The 12,235-nt window shown below is 37.9% G+C and overlaps 1 long non-coding RNA gene and 1 pseudogene across 1 annotated transcript; one reads left to right on the forward strand and one right to left on the reverse strand.

Annotated features, from left to right (window-relative positions):
- LOC110259243 lies at positions 27–6,473 on the forward strand. Its single transcript, XR_002341450.1, has 2 exons — positions 27–157; positions 6,261–6,473. It is a non-coding gene; the product is annotated as an uncharacterized LOC110259243 (long non-coding RNA).
- Positions 3,210–12,235, reverse strand: part of LOC100737802 — a 34,071-nt pseudogene continuing 25,045 nt past the window's right edge.

The following is a 12,235-nucleotide window of genomic DNA, read 5'->3' on the forward strand; positions in this document are numbered from 1 at the left end:
AGTGATTTAGTAAAATCAACCTTGGACTTTGGTATGTACGTAGTCTCTGAATAATCTAAAATATGCCTGCTGCAAGTCTCAAGTTTATTTCCAGAAAAAGGAATTTGAGAGACACTGAAGTAAATGCTTTACAATTTTGCTGTAGAAAGAGCCAAAAGTAAGTGTTTTTCTTGTTTATACTGATTTTGAACTACAATAATCAACAGCATACAATCCTTTGTTTTTAATTGAAGCAAAGTGGAATTTTGTGCAATTACTATATTTTAGCAACTGATATTGAGCTTCAGTTGCAATCACACCAGGAACTCACAATAATTTTACATTTCTTCCAACAAAGATACTGGAGAAAGGCAGTGGTAAGCTCACATAAGGGTGTATTTTCTCAGGTTTATTTATTCATTTACAGAATATATTTAAGGATTTTTTATGTGCTTCTGTTCAGAAGCCTGATGAATTGATCATTTTATCAAGATGAACCTGATCTATTTATTCTAATAATCTCTTTTATTTCCAGTATGTATTTATTCATATTGATATAACCAATTCCGTTTTCTTATACTTACAGTTTACATACTATAGATTTCTAATCCTTTATACTTTTAATTGAAATTGTTTACAGATAATATTGAAGATGCACATGCAGTAGCAAGAAAAATATGAGCAACTGAGTGCACTTCACCCAGTTACTCTCAAGAGTAATATTTGTAAAATTAGAGTATCATAATCACAACTAAGATATTGATAGGGATGCAATCTACAGATCTTATTCAAATTTTTCTGTTAGTTTTACCTGTACTTGTGTGTGTGATTCCACTTAGTGTCATATGTTTTTATCACGTGTAGTTTTGTTTTTGTTTTTGTTTTTTTTATTTTCCCACTGTACAGCAAGGGGATCAAGTTATCCTTACATGTATACGTTACAATTACATTTTTTCCCCACCCTTTCTTCTGTTGCAACATGAGTATCTAGACAAAGTTCTCAATGCTATTCAGCAGGATCTCCTTGTAAATCTATTCTAGGTTGTGTCTGATAAGCCAAAGCTCCCGATCCCTCCCACTCCCTCCCCCTCCCATCAGGCAGCCACAAGTCTCTTCTCCAAGTCCATGATTTTCTTTTCTGAGGAGATGTTCATTTGTGCTGGATATTAGATTCCAGTTATAAGTGATATCATATGGTATTTGTCTTTGTCTTTCTGGCTCATTTCACTCAGTATGAGATTCTTTAGTTCCATCCATGTTGCTGCAATGGCATTATATCATTCTTTTTTATGGCTGAGTAGTATTCCATTGTGTATATATACCACATCTTCCGAATCCAATCATCGTTGATGGACATTTGGGTTGTTTCCATGTCCTGGCTATTGCAAATAGTGCTGCAATGAACATGCAGGTGCACGTGTCTCTTTTACGTAGAATTTTGTCCGGATAGATGCCCAAGAGTGGTGTTGCGGGGTCATATGGAAGTTCTATGTATAGATTTCTAAGGTATCTCCAAACTGTTCTCCATAGTGGCTGTACCAGTTTACATTCCCACCAACAGTGCAGGAGGGTTTCCTTTTCTCCACAGCCCCTCCAGCACTTGTTATTTGTGGATTTATTAATGATGGCCATTCTGACTGGTGTGAGGTGGTATCTCATGGTAGTTTTGATTTGCATTTCTCTTATAATCAGCGATGTTGAGCATTTTTTCATGTGTTTGTTGGCCATCTGTTTATCTTCTTTGGAGAAATGTCTATTCAGGTCTTTTGGCCATTTTTCCATTGATTGTTGGCTTTTTTGCTGTTGGGTTGTATAAGTTGTTTATATATTCTAGAGATTAAGCCCTTGTCGGTTGCATCATTTGAAACTGTTTTCTCCCATTCTGTAAATTGTCTTTTTGTTTTCTTTTTGGTTTCCTTTGCTGTGCAAAAGCTTTTCAGTTTGATGAGGACCCATGGGTTTATTTTTGCTCTAATTTCTATTGCTTTGGGAGACTGACCTGAGAAAATATTCATGAGGTTGATGTCAGAGTGTTTTGCCTATGTTTTCTTCTAGGAGTTTGATGGTGTCCTGTCATATATTTAAGTCTTTCAGCCATTTGGAGTTTATTTTTGTGCATGGTGTGAGGGTGTGTTCTAGTTTCATTGCTTTGCATGCAGCTGTCCAGGTTTCCCAGCAATGTTTGCTGAATAGACTTTCTTTTTCCCATTTTATGTTCTTGCCTCTCTTGTCAAAGATGAATTGACCATAGGTGTCAGGGTTTATTTCCGGGTTCTCTATTCTGTTTCATTGGTCTGTCTGTCTGTTTTGATACCAGTACCACACTGTTTTGATGACTGTGGCTTTGTAGTATTTCTTGAAGTCTGGGAGAGTTATGCCTCCTGCTTGGTTTTTGTTTCTCAGGATTGCTTTGGCGATTCTGGGTCTTTTGTTGTTCCATATAAATATTTGGATTGTTTGTTCTAGTTCTGTGAAAAATGTCATGGGTAATTTGATAGGGATTGCATTGAATCTGTAGATTGCTTTGGGTAGTATGGCCATTTTCACAATATTGATTTTCCCAATCCAGGAACATGGAATATCTTTCCATTTCTTTACATCTTCTTTGATTTCTTTGATTAAAGTTTTATAGTTCTCGGCATATAGGTCCTTTATCTCCTTGGTCAGGTGTATTCCGAGGATTTGATTTTGTGAGGTGCAATTTTAAAAGGTATTATATTTTTGTATTCCTTTTCTAATATTTCATTGCTGGTATACAGAAATGCAACTGACTTCTGAATGTTAATCTTATATCCTGCTACTTTGCTGAATTTATTAATCAGTTCAAGGAGTTTTGGGGTTGAGTCCTTAGGGTTTTCTAGGTATAGAATCATGTCATCTGCATACAGTGACAGTTTTATCGCTTCTCTTCCTATATGGATGCCTTTTATTTCTTTTGTTTGTCTAATTGCTGTGGCTAGGACTTCCAAAACTATGTTGAAGAGCAGTGGTGAGAGTGGGCATCCCTGTCTTGTTCCAGATTTAAGTGAGAAGGCTTTCAGTTTTTCCCCATTGAGTATTATATTTGCTGTGGGTTTATCATAAGTGGCTTTGATTATGTTCAGGAATGTTCCCTCTATACCCACTTTGGCGAGGGTCTTGATCATGAATGGATGTTGGACTTTGTCAAATGCTTTTTCTGCATCTATTGAGATGATCATATGATTTTTGACTTTTTTTTGTTAATGTGGTGTATGATGCTGATTGATTTGCATATGTCGAACCATCCTTGTGAACCTGGGATGAACCCCACCTGGTCGTGGTGTATACATGTGTAGTTTTGTGTGTCCTTCACCACCATCAATATACTAAAGAGTTTCCTCTCCACAGGTATCCCTCTTACTGTACATAAACATATCACCTCCACTTGCTCCCATCATCCTCTTTCCTACCTTTGGCATCTAGTAATCTGTTTTATAATATTTAAGAACTGTCATTTAAAGATTGTTATGCAGCGGGGAGGGATCAAAATGGTGAAGCAAGAGGACATGGAGCTCACCTATCTCCACAAGCACCTGAAAAATACATCAATACGCGCAGCAGTTCCCACAGAATACTAACTAGAAATGGTCAGAAGAACTCCTATACAAACAAAGCTGTAAGAAGACTTCCACGTAATAGAGTAGGACAGAAGAAAACATGTAGAGTCAGGACCCCTGCCCTGGAGAAGGATCTTAAAATAAGAGAACTTCTGCAAGGGCAGACACGTACCCTGAGGAGCTAGCAGGTTGTGTCCCAGCTTACATATCTCAAACTAGGAGTCCTGCATGGATGAGACAAGCCCTCTTGGTTGCTGGGAGAACTGCCAGGACAGATAATGGGAAGATAATGGGTCCCTGGCACTACTTGCAAGGAGAACATACATGCTGGCTCCTATAGTCAGGATGGAGAGAGCTTTACACTGGCAGCTACCTCCTCACTGCCGTTGCCAACCTGAACAGGGTGAACGCCTTGGCTCCACTCACTCCACACAACAGTTTAGTACTGGACCTCTGGATCTGGAACAGAGAGGTTGTAGAGAAAACTGCCAGCGAGGCAGCCCATGTATCTGATGGCAGTGCAGCCGCCTCACTTTCTGTAGCTAGAACGCACTGACTCTCAGCCCCAGCCTAGGGAACACACATTCTACATGGGTAGGGTTATTCTGACACCAAGAGAAGATGAAGGTAGAAGAAAAGCAATCCAGAAGCCAATAACTCTCATTAACATGATGCGAAACATCACTAAAATTTTAGTAAATTAAATAAAAGATATGTTTTGTTTAAGGTTACTATATCCTGAATAAGTAGGCTCATCCTAGTGAAAGGTTAGTTTAACACTTTCAAATGTATCAGTGTAAACCACTTAAACAGGAAAAAAATAGGAAGGAACATATGTTCATCTCAATATACTTGACAAAATCTATTGGGAGAGGCACAAAGCTTTGGAGAACTTCTTAGAAGACATAGCCAAATGGTGCGCCTCCGGAGACCAAGTAATCTTTTTTAATGGAAAAGTGAAAACCTGCTCTTTGAACTCTAACCCATAATTTTGGCTTTGATGCTAGAATCCTGATACCTCAGATTAAGAGACTTTGAGGCATATGGACCTGAAATAATTCTGGAATCCTGCCAACTTAGAGACACATGAGTGTCCATGTTAAAATCACGTGGACTTGTAGAAAATTACACTGTGACAGCCAAACTTCATTTGGGGACCACCTACCCTTCTGATTCTATGTTTGTTTTTTAATCTCAGTAACCATGGAAACAAGCAAAGTCCATTATAAGTTATACATGCACAAGTGTTTGCAGAACCAAAAATTGAACTCTAGTAAAATACCAATAGTTTTACAGCAACCTATAGCATGTTTGGCTTTTTAAAAATTATTTTTAAAAGCATATTTTCACAGTTATGAATGCTCATTACAGTATGCCCTAACCCACAATGAGAAATATTAGCACACTTAAAACTGCTGTTTTTAAAATGAAAACTTATATCTCATACTGGGTTTGTCTTCACTTACTACTATATTTGAAAAGCTTTTCCTATATTAATTAATCATGACACAGCATATAATTTTATTTTGCAGAGATTTTTATTAAATGTATATATTTTGCAATTGCTTATCTTGTTATTTGCCCTGTAATTTTGATGTCTTTATAATATTTTAAATTACATATGCTAATTGCTGAAAATATGAAGAGGGAAAATTGCAAAGGGAAAGTAATAATCATTTAAAATTGCACCATTTCAAGGTCATCATTGTTATCATTTCAATAAATGGATTGCAAATATCGCATAATATTTCATTTGCTGGTGATTCATGATGTCGAAAGCATCATGTAGTAAGTTTGTTGATGTTTGCTTCTGGATTTCTTTTTAATTCCAGTTGCATATGCTACATTGCTCTGATTTTTTTTTCATTTATTTCTGCTGCTTCATACATCAGTCAGCCACATCCTAGTTGAAAGGAGTTCCTTTGTTGCTGAATTATTTTGTCTAGTAATAATGTATTGATAAATTCAAAACTTTTCCAACAACATCCTCCAAATATTGGACTGTTCTTGGAATTACATGTTCCCACGAATTACATGTTCAATTGCAAATTGATGGAATAATTATAAATGAGATTCCATTTTACAATATATTTTCTTCCTAGTTTGTGGATATAAAGGAAAAAGTTTTTTCCTTCATGTTTTTCTTTTCCTTGCCAGTCAGCTCACAAAATCTCCTTAAAGTTTTGTCACTTTTATGTAGGAATTTTTTTCATTTATTTTTCTTGAGAATTTTGTGCTGGAAAAACAAAACAGCAACAATGAGTCAACGAACCAATTACCAAAACAAACAAATATTTAAAAAGCAGAAAAAACAAAAGTAATTTGAATGCTGTACAAGTACAAAACATTCCTCAAATCACCAGCTTTTTACAATCCATTAAAATCCATGAGGGATGGACACTCATGCTGGAAAAGGCTGTGCTGACCTAGCAGACCCAAAAAGGCAGTTGGAAAGTTGTTATTTGCACTTGGTGGCTTTAGACCTCTGGCCAGTGACCACTTTGGAAAGTCAAGGGGTGAATGGAAAACGCAACCCCATTTTTTATGCATTAAATTTTGTCCCTTCAAAAATCTTAAATCTCAGTATCTCAGAATGTGAAGCTGCCATATTTGGAAACAGTGGTATTGCAGACATAATTAAGATAAGGTCTTACTGGAATAGAATGGGCCTCTAATAATCCAATGTGACTGGTGTCCTTACAGAAAGGAATATTTGGACACAGAGGCATGCCAGGGAGATGCTATGTGGCGATTGGAGTTATGCTGCCGCAAGCTAGGAAACTACCAGAAACCAGAAGAGACCTGGAACAGATCCTTCCCTACAGCTGTCAGAGGGGGAATGGCCCTGTCAACAACTTGAACTCAGACGTCCAGGCTCCAGAACTGTGAGACAATAAATTTCTGTTGTTCCAGTCATCCAGTCATTCACTTTATTATGGAAGTTCTAGATCTCTAATATTTTCCCTCATTTTAAAATATCTTTTATTAGTTTCTTCTCACCCCTACCCTCAATCTTTCCATGACTGTGTGGCAGCAAAATTGCCTGAATCTCACAGGCTCATACATCAGACTTATCTCTTTATTATCTCTTCAAAAAGAATATGTACATGATCCCCCTAACATTATTACTTCCCTGGCCATCTCATTTCTTGTCCTTTTATATCTCAGGCTCTTATGGATTGACAATCATGAAATACCATCATGAGCGCAGGTAGGATGCGCCCTCACAACAGAGCTAGTTATTGTCTCTTCAGCACTAAAACTACCCATGAGAACAGGGCAGAGGGGCTCTCTGCAGCCTGGACTAGAACTCACAATGGGTAGAAATGACCTTGCCACTCATGAAAGGCAATGGCCCAGGATGGAAGCATCCCAGGCAAGGCTCAGCCGTCCAGGGATCTGAGGGACCCAATGGGGGCTGCATCTTTCTCACCCAAAGATCCAAACCACACAGTCCCCACCAGGGGATGGATAGAAGGTTTACTCACTCATTTTCCACATCTTGGATGGTGTCCAGCAGAGGCAAATTTCTGGTTTCAGGTAGGAAGAAGACGACAAGACCACCAAGGATGGGACTTACTGCATAGATGATCCAGGGCAAGGTGGGTAGATACACCGCTACGGTCATCAAGAGGGGAGCCAATGTTGCCCCACATCTGGAAGCCACATTATCTACTCCCAAAGCTTTTGCCCTGAGAGTTAAAGGACAATACATTATAATTCAGTAAAAATATGCACATGTAACTTATCATCTGTAATTTTGATCTGATTATGGAAGACAATAAGACATAATTACTAAATACGTGAGTTTGATGAAAAACACTTGTTTTGCAGATTTTCTCTGTAATTTTTCTAGCTGTCTTTGTTAAGGTCAAGGTGTGTTAGGACCCATTATCATCATTTTACATGGAATGTTACACACAGCACTTATCCTGACAAGTGGTCCAAAAGGTTAATGAGGGGATGCATTGACGTATGCTTAGGACGGCACAGGGGTGAAAGTCCTAATCACTGAAAAATGATTCCTTTATAGTTAAATGATCTTACTGTGCTTATATCTGGTATAAGCATGAATTAGAAAGTCCCATTTGGGGCCCTGGGAGAGCATCCATAAACTCATATACCTGACAATAGTTGGGACGAGTTCAACCAACTGGACAGAAAAGCTAGTGGCAGAGGCAGCAACGAAGCTAATTCCCACACTTGCCAAAGTCACACGCAGGGTCTGCATTTCTGAAGGCAGAAAGACAAGTAAGATTAAGAAATCTGAGTTGAAAGAATGAGCATCTACCAAATTTAGTCAGGGGAAAACTCCTACAGGTTATTTGTATGTTTGAAATACACGGTAGAAATGTTTACAGTGGCAGAGACTGGAGTAGTCGATGAACAGTACAATTATCAACCTGGGTGGTAAAAAGTACACAAAATTAACTGCATTATTAAAGCAAATCTCTCTGCATATCTGAGATTTTCCAGAGATGAAAAAAAGACAAGTCTGAAAAATGTAATTGTAATGTATACATGTAAGGATAACCTGACCCCCTTGCTGTACAGTGGGAAAATAAAAAAATATATATATAATAATAATAATAAAAAGATGAGTCTGGCAGAGATTTGCTTTTACTTATTCTGTCCAGTGCTTGCAATATCCTTATTGTAGAAGGTAAGATTCTCAGGTGGACAAATACTGAGTCTAAGGCTCAGCTCAAACCTTGAGCACGTCACAGTTAAACTACATAATTTAAAGTGACAAGTCACTCTGGTTTTTCTGGAAATTAGGAGGTTTTTGCAATGTGGGACTTTCACTGAAAAAATTAGGAAAGTCTCGGGTAAACCTAAATGTATGAATCAATCTAGTGAAGACACAGCATTGCCATAGGGTGAGTATGGCACAAAAGACTAATAAAAAGATAGGACTACTCTGTTAGTAGAAAAGCTAGATCCAGATCAATTTTAGACATAAAGAACCAAGAATGGAAACTTCTATTCAGAAAAAAAAAAAAGTCAAAATTTGGGAACTGCTCAAAAAGTTTCAGGGAATCAGTTTTCTGAACAGTATAAAAAGCAATTTAATTGCAGCTTTCCCATATTGGAAAGAAATGTATATTGTAAGCTTGCATTATTAATGATACTCTGAGAAGGAGAGTCCCCCAGTCTGTAATGCTGTAAAGCATATTCCTGCATTGGGAGATGGGGAAGCCCAGTGCCCACCAAGTTTCTCCTACTCATTACATATCATCATTCCATTAATTTACGAAGTAATCTAACAGGGAATGGACAAGGATTTTAATCTGCTTAATTGCCTGTTTCCCCTGTACTTTGCCACTTGAAATATGGGGATTTTCTTTTACTTCCTGGAAGACACCAACAAGCCAGATCTGTAGTCATGGTGACTTAACTGCACACTCACATGTGGCTCTGTAGAGATGGGGAAGTAGATCAGTCATCAAAGCTGGTCATGAAGAACTCAAATGGGTGGTGGAGGGGTTGACCATATTGTGTCCTCACCTGGGGTATAATTATAAGATATAACCTCTCCATGCTTGTTATTAAAAGAGTAAATTGGCAAAAGGACAATTGAACAAGTGCAGTCCTAGAGAAACTGTCTAGAATAAATGGGACTAGTCTCCAGACACTTTCATGATGGGATGAATATAAACATAAGCCTGAATTGCCCCTTGCTGACACTTGGCTCATTTCTCAACAATTTGTTAGCAGAATTTCTCATAAAATCTCAGATTGGCTTGAGATAATGCCAGCCTTTGATTAGGACCTGTCTTTACTCCTGACTTCAGACAAGCATGACTAACATAATCCCTGAAGGATGGGAAAAGATATTTCCCTCTCCCCAAAGTCCAGTCTTCTCTCACCTTGGGGCACAAACGTGTTGACCAAAATAGAAAGTCCCACCAGGATAAGAAAAGCATCTGGGTTCGTCGATGATCCATATGATTCATAACTAGAAGTGCACAATACCTGGCTGAGGCAGTGAGAGCTCCAAAGATTACCTGGAACAGGAAAATATTGCTCCCAAAGTACTGCAAATTGGTAAGGATGCTATAAAATGGTATTGAAATGGCAAATCTGTATGAACAAAAGAGAAAGACACAAGCCATAACATTTAGAGCTCAGGTGCTGTGGTTGATGATTATGCTGATGGGCACAGCCAATGACCAATGTTAAAAAATAAAGCCTCAACCTTATTTGTATAATTATTCAATTTTAGGTGATAAAATTACCATAATAATTAAATGGCAATATATGAAACCAGTGCTCTTTCTGTCATGCTTTTGTCCAAGTCCCTAAGTGTAGATTTGGTGGTGACAGGAAAACATACCTGTTCCAAATAGCAAACTGGATGGTATGTTGAAATTGAATAGAAAAAGATTAAAACTTGGAATTTAGAGAATTTCTTTTTGCAGCTTGTCTGTATGCTGTGAGTCTTCCCTCTCCAATACTGTGAAGAATTGCCTTTTTGTCAACTAGTGGTCAAAGCTGCAAAGAGACTTCCCTTGACCTGGAAGCATAGTATCCTGAGGTCTGATACAAATCTGTGAAGTTTAAATTTTATATCTGACTTCTTAGGGCTAAGAGAAAGCATAAGAACTCAGGAAAGCAAACATTCACCAACTGCACTATCTGAAATGGAATCAAACATTCCCTTGGGGATCTACGTTTTAGACAAAAGGTGTTTAAAGAGAAGGAGTCCACTTTAATGATCTACTACACCCAGAGAGAGTAATTACATGAAAAACCTCTCTTGATCTTTTCCTTCTACTCTGATTATGTAGGATTCAGAAAGTCTGTGTCCTAATGGATATGGAAAAGGTGGAAAAGTGCAATGCAGTTAAATGCCAAAACATTCTACTAGAATATGCCTAGGAAGATGTAAATTGTACAATTCAATAGTTGCTCTCTCAAGTTTGGCAGTTGGGTCTATATTGCCCTGGTGCTTTTTGTGTACACGTGTAAGTTTTTTTTTTTGAGATTTTTTTTATTACTCATGAATTTATTACATTTATAGTTGTACAATGATCATCACAATCCAATTTTATAGGCTTTCCATCCCACAACTCCAGCACATCCCCCCACCCCCCAAACTGTCTCCTTTGGAAACCATAAGTTTTTCAAAGTCTGTTGAGTCAGTATCTGTTCTGCAAAGAAGTTCATTCTGTCCTTTTTTCAGATTCCACATGTCAGTGAAAGCATTTGATGTTGGTGTCTCATTGGCTGACTTCACTTAGCATGAAGTCCATCCATGTTGCTAGAAAAGCCATTATTTCGTTCATTTTAATGGCTGAGTAATATTCCATTGTGTATATGTACCACATCTTCTTGATCCACTCCTCTGTCGATGGACATTTAGGTTGTTTCCATGTCTTAGCTATTGCAAATAGTGCTGCAATGAACATCGGAGTACATGTGTCTTTTCGAGTCATGGTTTTCTCTGGATAGATGCCCAGGAGTGGGATTGCTGGATCAAACGGTAGTTCTATTTTGAGTTTTCTGAGGCCTCTCCATACTGTTTTCCACAGTGGTTTCACCAGTTTACAATCCGACCAACAGCGTACTAGGGTTCCTTTTTCTCCACACCCTCTCCAGCACTACTGTTTGTAGACTTTTGGATGATGGCCATTCTGGCTGGTGTAAGGTGGTACCTCATAGTGGTTTTGATTTGCATTTCTCTAATAATGAGGGATGTTGAACATCTTTTCATGTGTTTTTTTGGCCAGCCATATATCTTCTTTGGAGAACTGTCTGTTTAGATCTTTTGCCCATTGTTTGATGGGGTTGTTTGATTTTTGGTATTGAGCTGCAGAAGGTGTTTATAAATTTTGGAGATTAATCCCTTGTCAGTCGATTCATCTGCAAAGATTTTCTCCCATTCTGTGGGTTGTCTTTTCATTTTGTTTAAGATTTCCTTTGCTGTGCAGAAACTTTTAAGTTTAATTAAGTCCCATTTGTTTATTTTTGTTTTTACTGTCATTACTCTGAGAGGTGGATCTGAGAAGATGTTGCTGTCATTTATGTCAGAGAGTGTTTGGCCTATGTTTTCCTCTAAGAGTTTTACAGTGTCTGGTCTTATATCTAGGTCTTTAATCCATTTTGAGTTTATTTTTGTGTATGGTGTTAGGGAGTGTTCTAATTTCATTCTTTTCCATGTGGCTGTCCAGTTTTTCCAGAACCACTTATTGAAGGTGCTGTCTTTTCTCCATTGTATATTCTTGCCTCCTTTGTCATAGATGAGTTGACTGTAGGTGTGTGGGTTTAATTCTGGGCTTTCTATCCACTTCCACTGATCTATATTTCTGTCTTTGTGCCAGTACCATATGGTTTTGATGACTGTTGCTTTGTAATAGAGTCTGAAGTCAGGGAACCTGATTCCTCCAGCTCCATTTTTCTTTTTCAGGATGGCTTTGGCTATTCTGGGTCTTTCATGCTTCCAAACAAACTTTAAAATATTTTTTTCAAGTTCTGTGAAAAATGTCCTTGGTAATTTGATGGGGATTGCATTGAATCTGCAGATTGCCTTGGGTAGTAGAGTCATTTTGATAATATTAACTCTTCCAATCCAACAGCATGGGATATCTTTCCATCTATTTGTGTCATCTTTGATTTCTTTGATCAGTGTCTTATAGTTTTAAGAGTACAGGTCTTTTGTCTCTTTAGGTAGGTTT

Source organism: Sus scrofa, chromosome 2, assembly GCF_000003025.6.
Source record: "Sus scrofa isolate TJ Tabasco breed Duroc chromosome 2, Sscrofa11.1, whole genome shotgun sequence".
Classification (NCBI taxonomy): Eukaryota; Metazoa; Chordata; class Mammalia; order Artiodactyla; family Suidae; genus Sus; species Sus scrofa.